General features: G+C 44.6%; 1 pseudogene; it reads left to right on the top strand.

Moving 5' to 3' along the window:
* The window catches only part of LOC124022333, a 27,722-nt pseudogene extending 8,782 nt beyond the window's left edge, over positions 1-18,940 (top strand).
* The last annotated feature ends 3,069 nt before the right edge of the window (positions 18,941-22,009 follow it).

The raw sequence follows: 22,009 nt of genomic DNA, 5'->3' as shown, positions 1-22,009 counted from the left end.
TTTAAGAACCCCTACCACCCCGACCACTTCAACTGCAACAACTGTGGGTCAGTACGTTTGTCCTCCCTCCTGATATCTGACATAATGTGCTCCTGATTCCATTATGTGGTTCAGTCAGTATTTGGAACTAATGAAAGCAAGACTGTTTAAGATCTTACCATTTACCCTGCTTCAAAACCACTGTTTGTGTGTGTTTTGTGTAATATAATGTTTGTCCCTCCCCTCTCGCTGTAGTAATGTTTGTCCCTCTCCTCTCTCTGTAGTAAGGAGCTGTAGTAATGTTTGTCCCTCTCCTCTCCCTGTAGTAAGGAGCTGTAGTAATGTTTGTCCCTCTCCTCTCCCTGTAGTAAGGAGCTGTAGTAATGTTTGTCCCTCTCCTCTCCCTGTAGTAAGGAGCTGTAGTAATGTTTGTCCCTCTCCTCTCCCTGTAGTAAGGAGCTGTAGTAATGTTTGTCCCTCTCCCTGTAGTAAGGAGCTGACAGCAGATGCCAGGGAGCTGAAGGGGGAGCTGTACTGTCTGCCCTGCCATGATAAGATGGGGGTGCCGATCTGTGGCGCCTGCAGGAGGCCCATCGAGGGACGCGTGGTCAACGCCATGGGCAAGCAGTGGCACGTCGAGGTGTGTGCTCCCAAATGACATGATGGGATCTAGTGGTATTTTACACATATTTGGACTCAAATGTAACGGGTTAGTCAGATGTTTGTTGAGTAAGCTTTTACAAAGAAATTATATGTTACATTTGTATAATTTCCTTTGTGTTCAGAGAGCGTATGTTTGATTGGACTGTGAGTAACTCTATCTGCTCTCCATCCTGTGACACCTTTCTTTTCCTTCCAACACATTCCTTTATTCTTCTCTACATCCTCATCTTTGTGGCTTCTTTTATCCCTCCCTTATACTCCTCCCCCCCCCCCTTATCCTCCTCCCCCTCCCTTATCCTCCTCCCCCTCCCTTATCCTCCTCCCCCTCCCTTATCCTCCCCCCCCCTCCTTATCCTTCTCCCTCCCCCCTCCTCCTCTCCCAGCACTTTGGGTGTAGTGTATGTGAGCGATCGTTCCAGGGCCATCCCTACTATGAATGTAAGGGCTATGCCTACTGCGAGTGGCACTTTAACATGGTGAGAAGGTGTTATGTCCCAAATGGCAGTAGTCCCTATGTAGTGTACTAAGTTTTAACCAGAGCCCATAGTGTTCTGGTCAGAGTTAGGGCCCTATGTAGGGAATAGGGTGCCATTTGGGACACATACAAGGAGAAAGGAGGTCTTTCTCCTCCCGCACATATAAACTGCACTACAGGAAACATTGCATAGCTAGCTACACAACGACACTCTTCAGCCACAAACACCTGTCATATGTCAATAGAAACAAGAGGCACACCGTTACCATATTCACAGATAAGTTCTTCTTACCCAGAAATACATGGGTGTGGGTGTCTAAACACATGCACAATCACTCACAACTTTACAGTACTGATGAATACACGACAAGTAGTCTACAGTGCCTGGCCTGCCTGCAGTTGACATTCTCTCCACTAGAGGCCACTGTTCAGCTGCCTGTCCTGAATGACTGCTGTGTGTGTCATGCATCTTTCTGACCAAGCCCCGTTGAGTTACTTTGGCCAGTTGTATTCATAAAGCTCTCAGGGTAGGGCTGATATAGGGTTAGCTTAGTCTTTAAAGTTCCCAAACAGTCATTCTGATTCCCATGTAAAATAGCATTTTGAGTGACTAAAATATCACCCATAATATTTGTTTTGGATAGAAATGCTCAATGTGAGGGAAAAGTACTCTCTCTCTAACTACCAGGAAGTTTGAAAAGACAGGCTGAGTGGGGAACTTATTCTTGTGAGCGCTTCTTGACTGACAGCTCTCTGAAACCCCGACGTCAAACAACTTGGATACAGTGTTGCAGTAAAATCATCTCAAGCAAATGTGGTGATAAACAACGCAACTCAAACATTGAAATTGCATCAATATCATTTTTAAAAACTCTCCCATTTGGAATGTCTGTTATGTGGTTCACATGACAATGGCGTCTGAGTTTCTAACAACCCCATTTCATGCTGGCTGAAGACCTAGTAACTAGCTAACACCAGACACAGATGAAGACCTAGCTTAACACCAGACACAGATGAAGACCCAGCTAACCAATAACTAGATAACACCAGACACAGATGAAGACCTAGCTAACCAATAACTAGATAACACCAGACACAGATGAAGACCTAGCTAACACCAGACACAGATGAAGACCCAGCTAACCAGTAACTAGCTAACACCAGACACAGATGAAGACCTAGCTAACACCAGACACAGATGAAGACCCAGCTAACCAGTAACTAGCTAACACCAGACACAGATGAAGACCCAGCTAACCAGTAACTAGCTAACACCAGACACAGATGAAGACTCAGCTAACACCAGACACAGATGAAGACCCAGCTAACCAATAACTAGATAACACCAGACACAGATGAAGACCCAGCTAACCAGTAACTAGAAAACACCAGACACAGATGAAGACCTAGCTAACACCAGACACAGATGAAGACCCAGCTAACCAGTAACTAGCTAACACCAGACACAGATGAAGACCTAGCTAACACCAGACACAGATGAAGACCCAGCTAACCAGTAACTAGCTAACACCAGACACAGATGAAGACCCAGCTAACCAGTAACTAGCTAACACCAGACACAGATGAAGACTCAGCTAACACCAGACACAGATGAAGACCCAGCTAACCAATAACTAGATAACACCAGACACAGATGAAGACCCAGCTAACCAGTAACTAGAAAACACCAGACACAGATGAAGACCCAGCTAACCAGTAACTAGATAACACCAGACACAGATGAAGACCTAGCTAACCAGTAACTAGCTAACACCAGACACAGATGAAGACCCAGCTAACCAGTAACTAGATAACACCAGACACAGATGAAGACCTAGCTAACCAGTAACTAGCTAACACCAGACACAATGAAGACCTAGCTAACCAGTAACTAGAAAACACCAGACACAGATGAAGACCTAGCTAACACCAGACACAGATGAAGACCTAGCTAACACCAGACACAATGAAGACCTAGCTAACCAGTAACTAGAAAACACCAGACACAGATGAAGACCTAGCTAACCAGTAACTAGCTAACACCAGACACAGATGAAGACCCAGCTAACCAGTAACTAGAAAACACCAGACACAGATGAAGACCCAGCTAACCAGTAACTAGAAAACACCAGACACAGATGAAGACCTAGCTAACCAGTAACTAGCTAACACCAGACACAGATGAAGACCCAGCTAACACCAGACACAGATGAAGACCTAGCTAACCAGTAACTAGATAACACCAGACACAGATGAAGACCTAGCTAACCAGTAACTAGATAACACCAGACACAGATGAAGACCTAGCTAACACCAGACACAATGAAGACCTAGCTAACCAATAACTAGATAACACCAGACACAGATGAAGACCTAGCTAACCAATAACTAGATAACACCAGACACAGATGAAGACCTAGCTAACCAGTAACTAGATAACACCTGACACAGATGAAGACCTAGCTAACACCAGACACAATGAAGACCTAGCTAACCAGTAACTAGATAACACCAGACACAGATGAAGACCTAGCTAACCAGTAACTAGATAACACCAGACACAGATGAAGACCTAGCTAACACCAGACACAATGAAGACCTAGCTAACCAATAACTAGATAACACCAGACACAGATGAAGACCTAGCTAACCAATAACTAGATAACACCAGACACAGATGAAGACCTAGCTAACCAGTAACTAGATAACACCTGACACAGATGAAGACCTAGCTAACACCAGACACAATGAAGACCTAGCTAACCAGTAACTAGATAACACCAGACACAGATGAAGACCTAGCTAACCAGTAACTAGATAACACCAGACACAGATGAAGACCTAGCTAACCAGTAACTAGATAACACCTGACACAGATGAAGACCTAGCTAACACCAGACACAATGAAGACCTAGCTAACCAGTAACTAGATAACACCAGACACAGATGAAGACCTAGCTAACCAGTAACTAGATAACACCAGACACAGATGAAGACCTAGCTAACCAGTAACTAGATAACACCTGACACAGATGAAGACCTAGCTAACACCAGACACAATGAAGACCTAGCTAACCAGTAACTAGATAACACCAGACACAGATGAAGACCTAGCTAACCAGTAACTAGATAACACCAGACACAGATGAAGACCTAGCTAACACCAGACACAATGAAGACCTAGCTAACCAATAACTAGATAACACCAGACACAGATGAAGACCTAGCTAACCAGTAACTAGATAACACCTGACACAGATGAAGACCTAGCTAACACCAGACACAGATGAAGACCCAGCTAACACCAGACACAGATGAAGACCTAGCTAACCAGTAACTAGAAAACACCAGACACAGATGAAGACCCAGCTAACCAATAACTAGAAAACACCAGACACAGATGAAGACCTAGCTAACCAGTAACTAGCTAACACCAGACACAGATGAAGACCCAGCTAACCAGTAACTAGCTAACACCAGACACAGATGAAGACCCAGCTAACCAGTAACTAGCTAACACCAGACACAGATGAAGACCTAGCTAACACCAGACACAGATGAAGACCCAGCTAACCAGTAACTAGAAAACACCAGACACAGATGAAGACCCAGCTAACACCAGACACAGATGAAGACCCAGCTAACCAGTAACTAGCTAACACCAGACACAGATGAAGACCTAGCTAACACCAGATACAGATGAAGACCCAGCTAACCAGTAACTAGCTAACACCAGACACAGATGAAGACCTAGCTAACACCAGACACAGATGAAGACCCAGCTAACCAGTAACTAGAAAACACCAGACACAGATGAAGACCCAGCTAACACCAGACACAGATGAAGACTCAGCTAACCAATAACTAGATAACACCAGACACAGATGAAGACCTAGCTAACCAGTAACTAGCTAACACCAGACACAGATGAAGACTCAGCTAACCAGTAACTAGCTAACACCAGACACAGATGAAGACCCAGCTAACACCAGACACAGATGAAGACCCAGCTAACCAGTAACTAGATAACACCAGACACAGATGAAGACCTAGCTAACCAGTAACTAGCTAACACCAGACACAGATGAAGACCCAGCTAACCAGTAACTAGATAACACCAGACACCGATGAAGACCTAGCTAACCAGTAACTAGCTAACACCAGACACAGATGAAGACCTAGCTAACACCAGACACAGATGAAGACCTAGCTAACCAGTAACTAGATAACACCAGACACAGATGAAGACCCAGCTAACCAGTAACTAGCTAACACCAGACACAGATGAAGACCCAGGTAACACCAGACACAGATGAAGACCTAGCTAACCAGTAACTAGATAACACCAGACACAATGAAGACCTAGCTAACCAGTAACTAGATAACACCAGACACAGATGAAGACCTAGCTAACACCAGACACAGATGAAGACCTAGCTAACCAGTAACTAGATAACACCAGACACAGATGAAGACCTAGCTAACCAGTAACTAGATAACACCAGACACAATGAAGACCTAGCTAACCAGTAACTAGATAACACCAGACACAGATGAAGACCCAGGTAACACCAGACACAGATGAAGACCTAGCTAACCAGTAACTAGATAACACCAGACACAGATGAAGACCTAGCTAACCAGTAACTAGATAACACCAGACACAATGAAGACCTAGCTAACCAGTAACTAGATAACACCAGACACAGATGAAGACCTAGCTAACACCAGACACAGATGAAGACCTAGCTAACACCAGACACAGATGAAGACCTAGCTAACCAGTAACTAGATAACACCAGACACAGATGAAGACCTAGCTAACACCAGACACAGATGAAGACCTAGATAACACCAGACACAATGAAGACCTAGCTAACCAGTAACTAGATAACACCAGACACAGATGAAGACCCAGCTAACCAGTAACTAGCTAACACCAGACACAGATGAAGACCCAGCTAGCACCAGACACAGATGAAGACCCAGCTAACCAGTAACTAGATAACACCAGACACAGATGAAGACCCAGCTAACCAGTAACTAGAAAACACCAGACACAGATGAAGACCCAGCTAACACCAGACACGGATGAAGACCCAGCTAACCAGTAACTAGCTAACACCAGACACAGATGAAGACCTAGCTAACACCAGATACAGATGAAGACTCAGCTAACCAATAACTAGAAAACACCAGACACAGATGAAGACCCAGCTAACCAGTAACTAGAAAACACCAGACACAGATGAAGACCCAGCTAACACCAGACACAGATGAAGACCCAGCTAACCAGTAACTAGATAACACCAGACACAGATGAAGACCTAGCTAACCAGTAACTAGCTAACACCAGACACAGATGAAGACCCAGCTAACCAGTAACTAGCTAACACCAGACACAGATGAAGACCCAGCTAACACCAGACACAGATGAAGACCCAGCTAACCAGTAACTAGATAACACCAGACACAGATGAAGACCTAGCTAACCAGTAACTAGCTAACACCAGACACAGATGAAGACCCAGCTAACCAGTAACTAGATAACACCAGACACAGATGAAGACCTAGCTAACCAGTAACTAGCTAACACCAGACACAGATGAAGACCTAGCTAACACCAGACACAGATGAAGACCCAGCTAACCAGTAACTAGCTAACACCAGACACAGATGAAGACCCAGGTAACACCAGACACAGATGAAGACCTAGCTAACCAGTAACTAGATAACACCAGACACAGATGAAGACCTAGCTAACCAGTAACTAGATAACACCAGACACAATGAAGACCTAGCTAACCAGTAACTAGATAACACCAGACACAGATGAAGACCTAGCTAACACCAGACACCGATGAAGACCTAGCTAACCAGTAACTAGATAACACCAGACACAGATGAAGACCTAGCTAACCAGTAACTAGATAACACCAGACACAATGAAGACCTAGCTAACCAGTAACTAGATAACACCAGACACAGATGAAGACATAGCTAACACCAGACACAGATGAAGACCTAGCTAACCAGTAACTAGATAACACCAGACACAGATGAAGACCCAGCTAACACCAGACACAGATGAAGACCCAGCTAACCAGTAACTAGCTAACACTAGACACAGATGAAGACCCAGCTAACACCAGACACAGATGAAGACCCAGCTAACCAGTAACTAGATAACACCAGACACAGATGAAGACCTAGCTAACCAGTAACTAGATAACACCAGACACAGATGAAGACCTAGCTAACCAGTAACTAGATAACACCAGACACAGATGAAGACCCAGCTAGCACCAGACACAGATGAAGACCCAGCTAACCAGTAACTAGATAACACCAGACACAGATGAAGACCCAGCTAACCAGTAACTAGATAACACCAGACAGATGAAAGGGGACATAAGTGTCTTTACCATAGATGAATAGTGTAAACTTTTAATTATATTTGATGACATCCTACAGTCAAATTTTGGCACCAGTAGAGTAGCTGTATAAACCACACCCCTCCACAAACACGCCTTCTCTCCGATGTTGATTACAAAGCGGTACTTATTTAAATTAGGTAAGAGAATATCATGTTACCATTGGTGTATTAAAATGAGTTAGGGTGATGTCACCCTAACCCCTTAACAATGAATCCAAGTGTTTGACATGGGGGACCAGTAGCTTTATGACTTTATCAATGTAAGAGCAATGGTCATTTTTCATACTTTAACCTGGTTTCATTCAAATATCATCCAGTTTTATGAAAAAAAAAAAATTTTGGACTGTTCATGACCTTTACATTTACATTACATTTAAGTCATTTAGCAGACGCTCTTATCCAGAGCGACTTCCTTTAAGATCATAATGAATAACATATGTACAGGTAGATCACCTGATCCTAGATCAGCACTCCTACACTGATACTCTTTGTGAATACGTGCCCCGATGGCAGCTGACTAGAGTTAGCCAAAGTTAGCTAACTTAACTGCTTGTGCCTGTGAGTAGAGTTAGCAATATGCTAACGCCTGTGTAGTGGTGTCTGCCTGTGACGAGAGTTAGCTATTAGCCATGCTAACTTGGGATGCTACTTCCCTGTGACTAATGTTAGCCATTAGCCATGCTAACATGTGTTGTTGCCTGGTACTACAGTTAGCCATTAGCCATGCTAACATGTGATGTTGCCTGGTACTACAGTTAGCCATGCTAACATGTGATGTTGCCTGTGTTTGCAGCATTTTGTGTGTGCTAAGTGTGAGAAGCCGTTCCTTGGACACCGCCACTATGAGAGGAAGGGTCTGGCCTACTGTGAGACCCACTACAACCAGGTAATACAGCTATGATCTAACTGAGACCCACTACAACCAGGTAGACCCACTACAACCAGGTAATAAAGCTATGATCTGACTGTGAGACTCACTACAACCAGGTAATAAAGCTATGATCTGACTGAGACCCACTACAACCAGGTAATAAAGCTATGATCTGACTGTGAGACCCACTACAACCAGGTAATAAAGCTATGATCTGACTGTGAGACCCACTACAACCAGGTAATAAAGCTATGATCTGACTGTGAGACTCACTACAACCAGGTAATAAAGCTATGATCTGACTGTGAGACCCACTACAACCAGGTAATAAAGCTATGATCTGACTGTGAGACCCACTACAACCAGGTAATAAAGCTATGATCTGACTGAGACCCACTACAACCAGGTAATAAAGCTATGATCTGACTGTGAGACCCACTACAACCAGGTAATAAAGCTATAATCTGACTGTGAGACCCACTACAACCAGGTAAATGGTACCCTATTCCCTATGTAATGCACTATGTTTGACAGGTCCCATGGGGCTATGTCCACAAACGTTCATGGGTTAGGGGTTGCTGAGTAACACATGGGTTAGGGGTTGCTGAGTAACACATGGGTTAGGGGTTGCTGAGTAACACATGGGTTAGGGGTTGCTGAGTAACACATGGGTTAGGGGTTGGGTTGCTGAGTAACACATGGGTTAGGGGTTGCTGAGTAACACATGGGTTAGGGGTTGCTGAGTAACACATGGGTTAGGGGTTGCTGAGTAACACATGGGTTAGGGGTTGCTGAGTAACACATGGGTTAGGGGTTGCTGAGTAACACATGGGTTAGGGGTTGCTGAGTAACACATGGGTTAGGGGTTGCTGAGTAACACATGGGTTAGGGGTTGCTGAGTAACACATGGGTTAGGGGTTGCTGAGGGGTTGCTGAGTAACACATGGGTTAGGGGTTGCTGAGTAACACATGGGTTAGGGGTTGCTGAGTAACACATGGGTTAGGGGTTGCTGAGTAACACATGGGTTAGGGGTTGCTGAGTAACACATGGGTTAGGGGTTGCTGAGTAACACATGGGTTAGGGGTTGCTGAGTAACACATGGGTTAGGGGTTGCTGAGTAACACATGGGTTAGGGGTTGCTGAGTAACACATGGGTTAGGGGTTGCTGAGTAACACATGGGTTAGGGGTTGCTGAGTAACACATGGGTTAGGGGTTGCTGAGTAACACATGGGTTAGGGGTTGCTGAGTAACACATGGGTTAGGGGTTGCTGAGTAACACATGGGTTAGGGGTTGCTGAGTAACACATGGGTTAGGGGTTGCTGAGTAACACATGGGTTAGGGGTTGCTGAGTAACACATGGGTTAGGGGTTGCTGAGTAACACATGGGTTAGGGGTTGCTGAGTAACACATGGGTTAGGGGTTGCTGAGTAACACATGGGTTAGGGGTTGCTGAGTAACACATGGGTTAGGGGTTGCTGAGTAACACATGGGTTAGGGGTTGCTGAGTAACACATGGGTTAGGGGTTGCTGAGTAACACATGGGTTAGGGGTTGCTGAGTAACACATGGGTTAGGGGTTGCTGAGTAACACATGGGTTAGGGGGGTTGCTGAGTAACACATGGGTTAGGGGTTGCTGAGTAACACATGGGTTAGGGGTTGCTGAGTAACACATGGGTTAGGGGTTGCTGAGTAACACATGGGTTAGGGGTTGCTGAGTAACACATGGGTTAGGGGTTGCTGAGTAACACATGGGTTAGGGGTTGCTGAGTAACACATGGGTTAGGGGTTGCTGAGTAACACATGGGTTAGGGGTTGCTGAGTAACACATGGGTTAGGGGTTGCTGAGTAACACATGGGTTAGGGGTTGCTGAGTAACACATGGGTTAGGGGTTGCTGAGTAACACATGGGTTAGGGGTTGCTGAGTAACACATGGGTTAGGGGTTGCTGAGTAACACATGGGTTAGGGGTTGCTGAGTAACACATGGGTTAGGGGTTGCTGAGTAACACATGGGTTAGGGGTTGCTGAGTAACACATGGGTTAGGGGTTGCTGAGTAACACATGGGTTAGGGGTTGCTGAGTAACACATGGGTTAGGGGTTGCTGAGTAACACATGGGTTAGGGGTTGCTGAGTAACACATGGGTTAGGGTTGCTGAGTAACACATGGGTTAGGGGTTGCTGAGTAACACATGGGTTAGGGGTTGCTGAGTAACACATGGGTTAGGGGTTGCTGAGTAACACATGGGTTAGGGGTTGCTGAGTAACACATGGGTTAGGGGTTGCTGAGTAACACATGGGTTAGGGGTTGCTGAGTAACACATGGGTTAGGGGTTGCTGAGTAACACATGGGTTAGGGGTTGCTGAGTAACACATGGGTTAGGGGTTGCTGAGTAACACATGGGTTAGGGGTTGCTGAGTAACACATGGGTTAGGGGTTGCTGAGTAACACATGGGTTAGGGGTTGCTGAGTAACACATGGGTTAGGGGTTGCTGAGTAACACATGGGTTAGGGGTTGCTGAGTAACACATGGGTTAGGGGTTGCTGAGTAACACATGGGTTAGGGGTTGCTGAGTAACACATGGGTTAGGGGTTGCTGAGTAACACATGGGTTAGGGGTTGCTGAGTAACACATGGGTTAGGGGTTGCTGAGTAACACATGGGTTAGGGGTTGCTGAGTAACACATGGGTTAGGGGTTGCTGAGTAACACATGGGTTAGGGGGTTGCTGAGTAACACATGGGTTAGGGGTTGCTGAGTAACACATGGGTTAGGGGTTGCTGAGTAACACATGGGTTAGGGGTTGCTGAGTAACACATGGGTTAGGGGTTGCTGAGTAACACATGGGTTAGGGGTTGCTGAGTAACACATGGGTTAGGGGTTGCTGAGTAACACATGGGTTAGGGGTTGCTGAGTAACACATGGGTTAGGGGTTGCTGAGTAACACATGGGTTAGGGGTTGCTGAGTAACACATGGGTTAGGGGTTGCTGAGTAACACATGGGTTAGGGGTTGCTGAGTAACACATGGGTTAGGGGTTGCTGAGTAACACATGGGTTAGGGGTTGCTGAGTAACACATGGGTTAGGGGTTGCTGAGTAACACATGGGTTAGGGGTTGCTGAGTAACACATGGGTTAGGGGTTGCTGAGTAACACATGGGTTAGGGGTTGCTGAGTAACACATGGGTTAGGGGTTGCTGAGTAACACATGGGTTAGGGGTTGCTGAGTAACACATGGGTTAGGGGTTGCTGAGTAACACATGGGTTAGGGGTTGCTGAGTAACACATGGGTTAGGGGTTGCTGAGTAACACATGGGTTAGGGGTTGCTGAGTAACACATGGGTTAGGGTTGCTGAGTAACACATGGGTTAGGGGTTGCTGAGTAACACATGGGTTAGGGGTTGCTGAGTAACACATGGGTTAGGGGTTGCTGAGTAACACATGGGTTAGGGGTTGCTGAGTAACACATGGGTTAGGGGTTGCTGAGTAACACATGGGTTAGGGGTTGCTGAGTAACACATGGGTTAGGGGTTGCTGAGTAACACATGGGTTAGGGGTTGCTGAGTAACACATGGGTTAGGGGTTGCTGAGTAACACATGGGTTAGGGGTTGCTGAGTAACACATGGGTTAGGGGTTGCTGAGTAACACATGGGTTAGGGGTTGCTGAGTAACACATGGGTTAGGGGTTGCTGAGTAACACATGGGTTAGGGGTTGCTGAGTAACACATGGGTTAGGGGTTGCTGAGTAACACATGGGTTAGGGGTTGCTGAGTAACACATGGGTTAGGGGTTGCTGAGTAACACATGGGTTAGGGGTTGCTGAGTAACACATGGGTTAGGGGTTGCTGAGTAACACATGGGTTAGGGGTTGCTGAGTAACACATGGGTTAGGGGTTGCTGAGTAACACATGGGTTAGGGGTTGCTGAGTAACACATGGGTTAGGGGTTGCTGAGTAACACATGGGTTAGGGGTTGCTGAGTAACACATGGGTTAGGGGTTGCTGAGTAACACATGGGTTAGGGGTTGCTGAGTAACACATGGGTTAGGGGTTGCTGAGTAACACATGGGTTAGGGGTTGCTGAGTAACACATGGGTTAGGGGTTGCTGAGTAACACATGGGTTAGGGGTTGCTGAGTAACACATGGGTTAGGGGTTGCTGAGTAACACATGGGTTAGGGGTTGCTGAGTAACACATGGGTTAGGGGTTGCTGAGTAACACATGGGTTAGGGGTTGCTGAGTAACACATGGGTTAGGGGTTGCTGAGTAACACATGGGTTAGGGGTTGCTGAGTAACACATGGGTTAGGGGTTGCTGAGTAACACAGTTATTGCATGTTGTTCTGGTTTGGCTGCACTGACTGAAATGTAAAGTTTGATAATGGTTAAATCAAGTCGTGTATGTTTGGTGAATGAAATGCTCATCTCTGCCCGTGTCTCAACCCTCCAGCTCTTTGGTGATGTGTGCTACCACTGCAACAGAGTGATTGAAGGAGACGGTAAGCATCAACTGTGTTTTCATTTTGAATGAATTGTTTTGGAACGATCTAAAGCCATAATGGACTTTCTGTTGTTCCTGTAGTGGTTTCAGCCCTGAACAAAGCATGGTGTGTGAACTGTTTCTCCTGCGCCACCTGCAACACCAAGCTCACCCTCAAGTATGTTATTATTACGTTATTATATATCAGCGGTATTATACTGTGCTCTTTCCTAACCCTTTAGCTCTTCCTGTCTGTCATTGTCCTGCCTTCCTCTCAATCTGTGTCCCAAATGACACCCTATTCCCTATAAAGTACTGTGTTTTCTCTAACCTTCTATTGGACACAATCTGTTTTTTCCTCTTATTAGCTCTAGTCTTCTTACTTCTCCACCCTGTGCTTTTTCCATCCTCTGTTTTCTCTTCTCTCTCTCCCTCTGGTTTCTCTTCTCTCTCTCCCTCTGGTTTCTCTTCTCTCTCTCTCCCCTCTGGTTTCTCTTCTCTCTCTCTACCTCTGGTTTCTCTTCTCTCTCTCTCCCTCTGTTTTCTCTTCTCTCTCTCCCTCTGGTTTCTCTTCTCTCTCTCCCTCTGGTTTCTCTTCTCTCTCTCCCTCTGGTTTCTCTTCTCTCTCTCCCTCTGGTTTCTCTTCTCTCTCTCTACCTCTGGTTTCTCTTCTCTCTCTCTCCCTCTGTTTTCTCTTCTCTCTCTCCCTCTGTTTTCTCTTCTCTCTCTCCCTCTGGTTTCTCTTCTCTCTCTCCCTCTGTTTTCTCTTCTCTCTCTCCCTCTGGTTTCTCTTCTCTCTCTCCCTCTGGTTTCTCTTCTCTCTCTCTACCTCTGGTTTCTCTTCTCTCTCTCTCCCCCTCTGGTTTATCTTCTCTCTCTCTCTCTCCCCTCTGGTTTCTCTTCTCTCTCTCTCTCTCTCTCTCTCTCTCTCTCTCTCTCTCTCTCTCTCTCTCTCTCTCTCTCTCTCTCTCTCTCTTCTCTCTCTCCCCTCTGGTTTCTCTCTCTCTCTCTCTCTCTCCCTCTGGTTTCTCTTCTCTCTCTCTCTCCCCCTCTGGTTTCTCTTCTCGCTCTCTCTCTCTCTCTTCTCCCCTCTGGTTTCTCTTCTCTCTCTCTCTGCTTCTCTCTCTCTCTCTCTCCTCTCTCTTCTCTCTCTCTCTCTCTCTCCCCTCTGGTTTCTCTTCTCTCTCTCTCTCCCCCTCTGGGTTCTCCTCTCTCTCTCTCCCCCCTCTGGGTTCTCTTCTCTCTCTCTCCCCCCTCTGGGTTCTCTTCTCTCTCTCTCCCCCTCTGGGTTCTCTTCTCTCTCTCTCTCTCCCCCTCTGGGTTCTCTTCTCTCTCTCTCCCCCTCTGGGTTCTCTTCTCTCTCTCTCCCCCCTCTGGGTTCTCTTCTCTCTCTCTCTCTCTCTCTCCCCCCTCTGGGTTCTCTTCTCTCTCTCTCTCTCTCTCTCTCCCCCTCTGGGTTCTCTTCTCTCTCTCTCTCTCTCCCCCCTCTGGGTTCTCTTCTCTCTCTCTCTCTCTCCCCCCTCTGGGTTCTCTTCTCTCTCTCTCTCTCTCCCCCTCTGGGTTCTCTTCTCTCCCCCCTCTGGGTTCTCTTCTCCCCCCCCCTCTGGTTTCTCTTCTCTCTCTATTCTCTCCCTGTGGTGTAACAGAGACAAGTTTGTAGAGGTAGATCTGAAGCCTGTATGTAAGCACTGTTACGAGCGGATGCCTGAGGAGCTGAAACGCAGACTGGCCCGACGCGAGAGGGACGCCTCAAAAGACCGCAAAAAGAAACCTGTTATCTGTCTGTAGACTTTTCCAGTCCTCTTCCTGTCATCTTCACTATCCTCCTCTCGCTCATTTCCATCCATGGGTTAGTAATTCCACTACCTGTCATCTTCACTATCCTCCATTTCCATCCATGGGTTAGTAATTCCACTTCCTGTCATCTTCACTATCCTCCATTTCCATCCATGGGTTAGTAATTCCACTTCCTGTCATCTTCACTATCCTCCTCTCGCTCATTTCCATCCATGGGTTAGTAATTCCACTACCTGTCATCTTCACTATCCTCCATTTCCATCCATGGGTTAGTAATTCCACTTCCTGTCATCTTCACTATCCTCCTCTCGCTAATTTCCATCCATGGGTTAGTAATTCCACTTCCTGTCATCTTCACTATCCTCCATTTCCATCCATGGGTTAGTAATTCCACTTCCTGTCATCTTCACTATCCTCCATTTCCATCCATGGGTTAGTAATTCCACTTCCTGTCATCTTCACTATCCTCCTCCATTTCCATCCATGGGTTAGTAATTCCACTACCTGTCATCTTCACGATCCTCCATTTCCATCCATGGGTTAGTAATTCCACTACCTGTCATCTTCACTATCCTTTCATTTCCATCCATGGGTTAGTAATTCCACTTCCTGTCATCTTCACTATCCTCCATTTCCATCCATGGGTTAGTAATTCCACGTCCTGTCATCTTCACTATCCTCCATTTCCATCCATGGGTTAGTAATTCCACTTCCTGTCATCTTCACTATCCTCCATTTCCATCCATGGGTTAGTAATTCCACTTCCTGTCATCTTCACTATCCTCCATTTCCATCCATGGGTTAGTAATTCCACTTCCTGTCATCTTCACTATCCTCCATTTCCATCCATGGGTTAGTAATTCCACTTCCTGTCATCTTCACTATCCTCCATTTCCATCCATGGGTTAGTAATTCCACTTCCTGTCATCTTCACTATCCTCCATTTCCATCCATGGGTTAGTAATTCCACTTCCTGTTATCTTCACTATCCTCCATTTCCATCCATGGGTTAGTAATTCCACTTCCTGTCATCTTCACTATCCTCCATTTCCATCCATGGGTTAGTAATTCCACTTCCTCATCTTCACTATCCTCCATTTCCATCCATGGGTTAGTAATTCCACTTCCTGTCATCTTCACTATCCTCCATTTCCATCCATGGGTTAGTAATTCCACTTCCTGTCATCTTCACTATCCTCCATTTCCATCCATGGGTTAGTAATTCCACTTCCTGTCATCTTCACTATCCTCCATTTCCATCCATGGGTTAGTAATTCCACTTCCTGTCATCTTCACTATCCTCCATTTCCATCCATGGGTTAGTAATTCCACTTCCTGTCATCTTCACTATCCTCCATTTCCATCCATGGGTTAGTAATTCCACTTCCTGTCATCTTCACTATCCTCCATTTCCATCCATGGGTTAGTAATTCCACTTCCTGTCATCTTCACTATCCTCCATTTCCATCCATGGGTTAGTAATTCCACTTCCTGTCATCTTCACTATCCTCCATTTCCATCCATGGGTTAGTAATTCCACTTCCTGTCATCTTCACTATCCTCCATTTCCATCCATGGGTTAGTAATTCCACTTCCTGTCATCTTCACTATCCTCCATTTCCATCCATGGGTTAGTAATTCCACTTCCTGTCATCTTCACTATCCTCCATTTCCATCCATGGGTTAGTAATTCCACTTCCTGTCATCTTCACTATCCTCCATTTCCATCCATGGGTTAGTAATTCCACTTCCTGTCATCTTCACTATCCTCCATTTCCATCCATGGGTTAGTAATTCCACTTCCTGTCATCTTCATTTAGCTTTTCCTCTTATTGTCTTTCCTTTTTGTTGATGTTTTCTCCTCCAGTTTCCATGATCTGTTCTGTCATGTTCTCCTGTTATGTGACAATGGATTGCGTCCCAAATGACAACCTGTGGGCCCTGGTCCAACGTAGTGCACTACCCCAGTGGGCCCTGGTCCAACGTAGTGTACCCCTGTGGGCCCTGGTCCAACGTAGTGCACTACCCCTGTGGGCCCTGGTCCAACGTAGTTCACTACCCCTGTGGGCCCTGGTCCAACGTAGTTCACTACCCCTGTGGGCCCTGGTCCAACGTAGTTCACTACCCCTGTGGGCCCTGGTCCAACGTAGTTCACTACCCCTGTGGGCCCTGGTCCAACGTAGTGCACTACCCCAGTGGGCCCTGGTCCAACGTAGTGCACTACCCCAGTGGGCCCTGGTCCAACGTAGTGCACTACCCCAGTGGGCCCTGGTCCAACGTAGTGCACTACCCCAGTGGGCCCTGGTCCAACGTAGTGCACTACCCCAGTGGGCCCTGGTCCAACGTAGTGCACTACCCCAGTGGGCCCTGGTCCAACGTAGTGTGGGCACTACCCCCCAGTGGGCCCTGGTCCAACGTAGTGCACTACCCCAGTGGGCCCTGGTCCAACGTAGTGCACTACCCCAGTGGGCCCTGGTCCAACGTAGTGCACTATAAAGGGAACAGGGTGTAATTTGGGACATACTCATTGTGATGGAAGGTATAATGTGTCATCTTCCACATACAATATGATATGGAGGTCATTTCCCTTAAAAATGAAATATTTAGTGTTGGTTCCACTTCAGTACATCTGACTGTATTTCTGTCCTGTGTGATCGTAGTGTAACTTGCTAAGGATAGAAACCTGCATGTGCTGCTGTTCATGAGAATAGAAAAAATAATATATATATATATATATATATTATTTGTAAAGCTCATTTCATACACAATGGAGCCCAAAATGCATTACAAAAATACTGACTGTGTCTCCCCTGTCCTCTGTTGACAGGAACAAGTTTGTGGAGTTTGACATGAAGCCTGTGTGTAAGAAATGTTATGAGAAGTTTCCTCTGGAACTGAAGAAGAGACTGAAGAAACTGGCTGAGACTGTCGGACGCAAGTAGACCTCCGAGTCCCAAGGGGGCGACACTCAACAACATGTCCAGTAGCTTTCCCAAAGTCCCAGAAACTCTGGAACATTCCCTGACTTTCCCGAATGTCCTGCTTATTCCCTATTGATTCTGGGGATCTTCCATTTCGGGGGTTTCTAGAAACCTGGGATTTTAAGAAAGTTACTGGAGGTTTGCAGCCCTACGAGCAACGCTGAACCCTGTATTAACCTTAACAAGTGCCCAAATTAGTCAAAGGAATTGTATAAACGTGTCAGATTTAGACTCAAAATCCTGTCTGTTCCATTATTTTAGTATTTGACGTCCTCCGGTACTCAGTATAACGTGTTAATCTTTTCTCACTTTTTAATTGATTATTTTTGTGCACGTGGCTTTTGCATGTGGAGCTGTTTTTCAGATGTCCAGAGTCTTAATCAAACAATATAGAACCTCATTCTGCCTGACAATGACCTATGAAAGCATGGAGGGTGAAAAAACGATGGGTGAAATGCATTTAGACATTGTTAAGCGATAATACATATAACTGAGCTGATGTAGTTTGGCCACGAGCGGACCAAGTGAACAGCAGTATAAAGGGTTAATGACGTCTAACGAAATACTTGCACACTGTCTTTTAAAGAGATGAGAAGGTGCTTGTAGTACTCTTAAAATAGCTTTTGTCTTGTGCCTTGGGTATGAATATACACTGAGTATACAACATATTTCCATGGCATTGACTGATCAGGTGAAAGCTACGGTCCCTTATTGATGTCTCTTCAATCAGTAGATGACAGATTTAAAGGAAGGATTTTTAGCTCGGTACTAGAACAAATATTTGGTAAGCTCAGTGTATATTTTATACTGCATTATATACCGTAAGTGTGTCCGATAATATGCATGTGGTTGTCCAATATACTGGCATGTGATCCAGACTTACTACAACTGCCTTAATCAGAGAATATTCCTCACTTCTGTGTAAGAATGAGAATTCTAGCTGTGTATCAGAAGGTGGAGCCCATGACTCTGGTATGTCATCTAGGAGTCTGGTATGTCATCTAGGAGTCTGGTATGTCATCTAGGAGTCTGGTATGTCATCTAGGAGTCTGGTATGTCATCTAGGAGTCTGGTATGTCATCTAGGAGTCTGGTATGTCATCTAGGAGTCTGGTATGTCATCTAGGATTCTGGTATGTCATCTAGGAGTCTGGTATGTCATCTAGGAGTCTGGTATGTCATCTAGGAGTCTGGTATGTCATGTGTGAGTCTGGTATATCGTGGATCCTAACATTTGCTTGTAATAAAATAATGTCATGGGTTTGTTTGAATATTACTCCCAACCGTTTCAGAGGAGGAGAGTTGGAAGGAGATGGACACGTCTCAGCTACTCTATTTGTTCTGTCACTGAGTCGCTGACCTGTATAAACTAGTTAGGGGAGTGTTTCAATGGAGCACAATGGTTGAATTAGCTACAATCATGTAAAGGTCTTTAAGTTGAATGAATAGCTAGATGAGTGTGCTAGATGGGTCTTTAATAGTTGGGTAGATGAATTAGCTAGATGGGTGTGCTAAATATACTATGTAAAGGTCTTAAACACACTAATAGTTGGGTAGATGAATTAGCTAGATGGGTGTGCTAAATATACTATGTAAAGGTCTTTAATAGTTGGGTAGATGAATTAGCTAGATGGGTGTGCTAAATATACTATGTAAAGGTCTCTAATAGTTGGGTAGATGAATTAGCTAGATGAGTGTGCTAAATATACTATGTAAAGGTCTTAAACACACTAATAGTTGGGTAGATGAATTAGCTAGATGGGTGTGCTAAATATACTATGTAAAGGTCTTAAACACACTAATAGTTGGGTAGTTGAATTAGCTAGATGAGTGTGCTAAATATACTATGTAAAGGTCTTAAACACACTAATAGTTGGGTAGATGAATTAGCTAGATGGGTGTGCTAAATATACTATGTAAAGGTCTTAAACACACTAATAGTTGGGTAGTTGAATTAGCTAGATGGGTGTGCTAAATATACTATGTAAAGGTCTTAAACACACTAATAGTTGGGTAGTTGAATTAGCTAGATGATAAAGCTAAATATACTATGTAAAGGTCTTAAACACACTAATAGTTGGGTAGTTGAATTAGCTAGATGAGTGTGCTAAATATACTATGTAAAGGTCTTAAACACACTAATAGTTGGGTAGTTGAATTCGCTAGATGAGTGTGCTAAATATACTATGTAAAGGTCTTTAATAGTTGGGTAGTTGAATTAGCTAGATTAAATATACTATGAAATCTTAAACACACTAAACATGTTTAGATGAGTGTGCTAAATATACTATGTTCTTAAACACACTAATAGTTGTAGTTGAATTAGCTAGATGAGTGAAATAAACAAAGGTCTTAAACACACTAATAGTTGGGTAGATGAATTAGCTAGATGGGTGTGCTAAATATACTATGTAAAGGTCTTAAACACACTAATAGTTGGGTAGTTGAATTAGCTAGATGAGTGTGCTAAATATACTATGTAAAGGTCTTTAATAGTTGGGTAGTTGAATTAGCTAGATGGGTGTGCTAAATATACTATGTAAAGGTCTTTAATAGTTGGGTAGTTGAATTAGCTAGATGAGTGTGCTAAATATACTATGTAAAGGTCTTTAATAGTTGGGTAGTTGAATTAGCTAGATGAGTGTGCTAAATATACTATGTAAAGGTCTTTAATAGAGTTGAATTAGCTGATCAAATATACATGTAAAGGTCTTGTTGGGTAGTTGAATTAGCAGTTTGTGCCTATGTAAAGGTCTTTAATAGAAAACTGATCATCACTTGTTGGGTAGATGAATTAGCAGTTTCCTATGTAAAGGTCTTAAACAGAGAAACTGATCATCACTTGGGAGATGCTTTAGTTTCTGAAACAAATCAGAAAACTTTAATAAACAAACATGTTTCAGAGTTTGTCTATGAATAAACAAAAGTTTCTCAGTAGAAAACTGATCATCACTTGCAGTTTCCCACAGAGAACTGATCATCACTTGCAGTTTCCCACAGAAAACTGATCATCACTTGCAGTTTCCCACAGAAAACTGATCATCACTTGCAGTTTCCCACAGAAAACTGATCATCACTTGTAGTTTCCCACAGAGAACTGATCATCACTTGCAGTTTCCCACAGAAAACTGATCATCACCTGCAGTTTCCCAAAGAAAACTGATCATCACTTGCAGTTTCCCACAGAAAACTGATCATCACTTGTAGTTTCTCACAGAAAACGGATCATCACGTGCAGTTTCCCACAGAAAACTGATCATCACTTGCAGTTTCCCACAGAAAACTGATCATCACTTGTAGTTTCCCACAGAAAACTGATCATCACCTGCAGTTTCCCACAGAAAACTGATCATCACCTGCAGTTTCCCAAAGAAAACTGATCATCACTTGTAGTTTCCCACAGAAAACTGATCATCACCTTTTCCCAAAGTGAGTTTCCCAAAGAAAACTGATCATCACCTGCAGTTTCCCAAAGAAAACTGATCATCACTTGTAGTTTCCCACTGAAAACTGATCATCACCTGCAGTTTCTCACAGAAAACTGATCATCACCTGCAGTTTCTCACAGAAAACTGATCATCACTTGTAGTTTCCCACAGAAAACTGCAGAGGGAAGCAGTTCCACCCAATCAAACGTCACACGACATTGAGTGTACAAAATGTCAAGGACACCTGCTCTTTCTATGACACAGACTGACCAGGTGAAAGCTATGATCCCTTATTGATGTCACTTGTTAAATGGTCAACAAATCAATGTAGATGAAGGGGAGGAGACACGTTGAAGGATTTTTAAGCCATGAGATAATTGAGGCATGGATTGTGTATATGTGCCATTCAGAGGGTGAATGGGCAAGACAAACGATTGAAGTGCCTTTGAACGGGGTCTGCTAGTAGGTGGCAGGCGCACTGGTTTGTGTCAAGAACTGCAACTCTGCTGGGTTTTTCACTCAACAGTTTCCCGTGTGTATCAAGAACAGTCCACCACCCAAAGGACATCAGACCAACTTGACACAACTGTGGGAAGTAATTGGGGTCAATATGGGTCAGCATCCCTGTGGAACACTTTTGGCACCTTGTAGAGTTCATAGCCGACAAATTGAGGCTATTCTGAGGGCAAAAGGGGAGGAGCAAATCAATATTAGGAAGGCGATTTTAATGTTTTGTCCACTCAGTGTATATTGTTACGTGAGAAGCCTCATTCAACACTATGGTCAAATCCAAGGTCATCTCAATATATGTAAAGTAGAAACTAACAAAACACAACAAAACTGACCAGGTGCACACTGATCAGTAAAGTAAAGAGAGGCTAACATTCTAGAACGCTCCCTTT

Source organism: Oncorhynchus gorbuscha, unplaced genomic scaffold (genome assembly GCF_021184085.1).
Source record: "Oncorhynchus gorbuscha isolate QuinsamMale2020 ecotype Even-year unplaced genomic scaffold, OgorEven_v1.0 Un_scaffold_1344, whole genome shotgun sequence".
NCBI classification, from domain to species: domain Eukaryota; kingdom Metazoa; phylum Chordata; class Actinopteri; order Salmoniformes; family Salmonidae; genus Oncorhynchus; species Oncorhynchus gorbuscha.
This window is presented reverse-complemented; position numbering and strand designations above follow the sequence as displayed.